Source organism: Malus sylvestris, chromosome 14 (assembly GCF_916048215.2).
Source record: "Malus sylvestris chromosome 14, drMalSylv7.2, whole genome shotgun sequence".
Lineage (NCBI taxonomy): Eukaryota > Viridiplantae > Streptophyta > Magnoliopsida > Rosales > Rosaceae > Malus > Malus sylvestris.
The window spans coordinates 14,885,371-14,889,181 of NC_062273.1; positions in this window are offsets into that span (position 1 = coordinate 14,885,371).

The following is a 3,811-nucleotide window of genomic DNA, read 5'->3' on the forward strand; positions in this document are numbered from 1 at the left end:
AAGGTAGTTATCAATCCTTGAGTTCCAAGCTCGTGGTGCTTGCTTGAGGCCATACAAAGCCTTCTTCAAACGATACACTTTTTCTTTTTCTCCTTGTACTTGGAAGCCTTCTGGTTGTTCCATGTACACTTTTTCCTCAAGTACTCCATTAAGGAAGGCTGACTTGACATCTAGTTGATAAATTTTCCATTTATGATGAGCGGCAAGAGAGATTAGCAATCTTACCGTGTTAAGTCTTGCAACTGGAGCATAGACTTCATCATAGTCCACTCCATACTTCTGTTTGTAGCCCTTTGCTACAAGCCTTGATTTGAACCGATCCACATTTCCATTTGCAGTGTGCTTGATCTTGTACACCCACTTGACACCAATAGCCTTCTGATTTGGTGGGAGTTTTATCAACTCCCAAGTGTCATTCTTCTCGATGGCATGGATTTCTTCCTCCATGGCTATTCTCCAACGATCTTCTTCCATAGCTTCATTGAATGAGAGAGGCTCATGGTCTGCATACAAGTAGAAAAGATTGGTTTCTTCTTCTTTTTCTTATCCATATATCTCAGTGAGACTTCTTAGCCTCACTGGAGTTGAGGAGCTGCTTTCTTCACTGGAAGTAGGACCACTCCTTGCAATTCTGTGCAATGGAGTTGTTGTGATTGATTGAGCAGGCAACAGCCTCACTGAAGATGACTTCTCTACTAACCACTAATTTTCCAGTTAGTGGGTTGTAGAGCTTGTATGCCTTGGACTCTTTGCTCAACAAGTGGTATAACTTCTGGTTCTTCAAGATCAGTGGAAACAATCTTTTCTTTATTGACTTCTTTGTTCTTCCACTTCCATGCATCTTCCTCACTGAAGATGACATCTCTACTAACCACTAATTTGCCAGTTAGTGGGTTGTAGAGCTTGTATGCCTTGGACTCTTCACTATAGCCCACAAACACACACTTTTCACCTCGATCATCAAGCTTCCTTCTCTTGGCTTTTGGAACTTGAGCATATGCAACATACCCAAAAACTCTTAGGTGTGCAACGTTCGACTTGTATCCACTCCAAGCTTCTTGTGGTGTCATCCTTTTGACACTCTTTGTTGGACATCGATTCAACAAATAAATTGATCAAGCTATAGCTTCTGCCCACAATTCTTTTGGCAAATTCTTCTCTTTAAGCATAGACCTTGTCATGTCAAGGATGGTTCGATTCTTTCTTTTTGCTATCCCATTTTGTTGTGGGGTATAGTCAGCAGTCAGTTGATGCCTAATTCCTTGCTCCTTGCAATATGCCTTGAAAGCATTGGAGGTGTACTCTCCACCTCTGTCCGATCTCATAGCCACAAGCTTGTGGTTACTTTCAGCCTCTGTGAGTGCCTTGAACTCCTTGAAAACTTTTAGGGCAGTCGACTTCTCCTTGAGAAAATAAACCCAAGTCTTCCTACTAAAATCATCAATGAAGGTAATAAAATACCTATTACCTCCATAAGACATAGGATCCAACGGACCACATATATCCGTGTGCACTAACTGCAGTGGTGCCTTTGCTCTCCATGTATCACCAATAGGGAACGATAATCGTGCTTGTTTGCCAAACACACAACCTTCACATACTTGGTGTGTGGTTTCTATCTGGGGTAGACCACGAACCATTTCTCCACTTGACAATAACTTTAGGCCATTGAAATGAAGATGGCCAAACCGAAGATGCCATTTCCATGACTCATCTTCCATCACACCAATGTTGCAGCTTCCAATCTTTGTGTTCAACTTCAACGGGAACATTCGATTCTTTGACATTTGAACACGTGCAATAAGCTTTCTCCTTGCATTCCTGAGAGTGAGAAGCATATTCTCCATATGTATAACATACCCTTTCTGGAGCAGTTGACCAATGCTCAAAATGTTGCTCTTCATACCTGGTATGTAGTAGGTATCGGAGATGTATTCTTCTCTACCATCATTCTGGATGATTTTGATATTTCCTTTGCCTTCAACTGGTAACTTTGAGGAGTCACCAAGACTCACAGATCCATAAGGCCCATCTTTGAGTTCGACAAAAAACTCCTTTTTTTTTTCACACATGTGATTGCTTGCACCAGAGTCCAAATACCAAACATCTTGTTGGCTACTGGAATCATGGTGTGCTAGTAAGACTGTAAGTTCCTCACCAGCATTTCCACTTGATTTTGCCATGTTGACATGCTCACCATTTTTATGTGAACATTCATTGGCATAATGTCCATATTGCTTGCAGTTGTGACACTGGATATGCGCCTTTCCTTGAGCATATCTCCACTCTTGAGACTGACCTCGATTTTGTGCATAAGCTCGACCTCTTCCTCGGCTACGGTTGGATGAACTCCCACGATGTGAGTTCCACTGCCCACGACCTCCATTTGGCTTGTCAATATTCAACTTTGACTCCAAAGCTTGCTCTAGCGTTGTGGGGCTTACATTCTTCTGAATGCGTTGTTCATGAACTAGGAGGGATCCTAGCAGTTCCTTTGCACTCATCGTCTCCAAATTCTTGGATTCCTCAATTGCAGTCACCACATGCTCAAAGTTGGATGTGAGTGACCGAAGGATTTTCTCCATGAAACGAACATCATCAAGCCTTTCACCATTCATTTTCATTTGATTCACAATTACAAGTAGTCGAGAGTAGTAGTCTGAAATGTTTTCTCCTTCTTTCATATGAGCAGCCTCAAAATCTGCTCTTAATGATTGAAGCCGAACTCTTTTTACTCGATCTACTCCTTGGTAAATTGTGCTCAAAGTGTCCCAAACTTGCTTGCTGGTTATTGCTTCTGCAATCTTCTCGAACGTTGAATCTTCTAATCCTTGATATACAAGATACAGCGCCTTCTTGTCCTTCTTTCGTAAGTTCTTAAGAGTATTCCTTTGATCTGGAGTGTAGGCAGCTTCTTGCTCAATAGTGGGTTCATCATACCCATTACTGACAACTTCCCATAGGTCCTGTGATCCAAACAATGCTTTGAACTGGATGCACCATCTTTCATAATTTTCTTTCTTCAATGTGGAAACCTGGAGCTGCACTAAATTGGACGCCATAACTGTTGCACCTGTCAGAATGGTATCCTGGCTCTGATACCAATTGTTGGTATTTTAAAGTTTACAAACTCAATACCAATTATGTGGGTGATAGGTTTTCTAACTCTATCACACCTCTCTCTTGTACTCTCTTTGCAAATGGACCGATAGAAAGAAAAAAAAGTAGCAAGCTTCTTGAAAAACAAGTACTTGATATATTAAAAGAGTTTCAACTCTATTCCTGAAAATATGGAATGGAATTACAAAGAGCCTTACGGGAAGGCTTTCTTATACTTGCAAAAACAAAAGAACCACACAAGTGGTTTTAATAAACAAATGCAAACAAAGACTTTCTAGACTTAGCTAGTGGAAAACTATCCATGCAAAATAAAATAAAGGGGTTCAAAGTCTTTACTTGCATCAGTTTTAGACTTTTGAACACACACACACTACTTTATTCTAGTGGTTTATAACCACATTTCGGCTAGCACAGAAGAGAAGCATTAATTTGGGTAAGTGCAGGAAGTATGAGTAAAAAGAAACAGCTAGCAGCCCACTAACATTGAAATAATGTTTTTATTTGAACTTCCAACATACCTGAGATTACAAATTCACCAAATATTCATTGTTCATCTGATATACATCAGAATTTTCATACATAAAGTAAACATAAAAATCTGTTATTTCCCAAAATTTCATAATTTTTTTTAAAAGATTTTACAAGTATACTAAAAACAAATTCGAAATAAGTATACTAAAAATAAAATCGA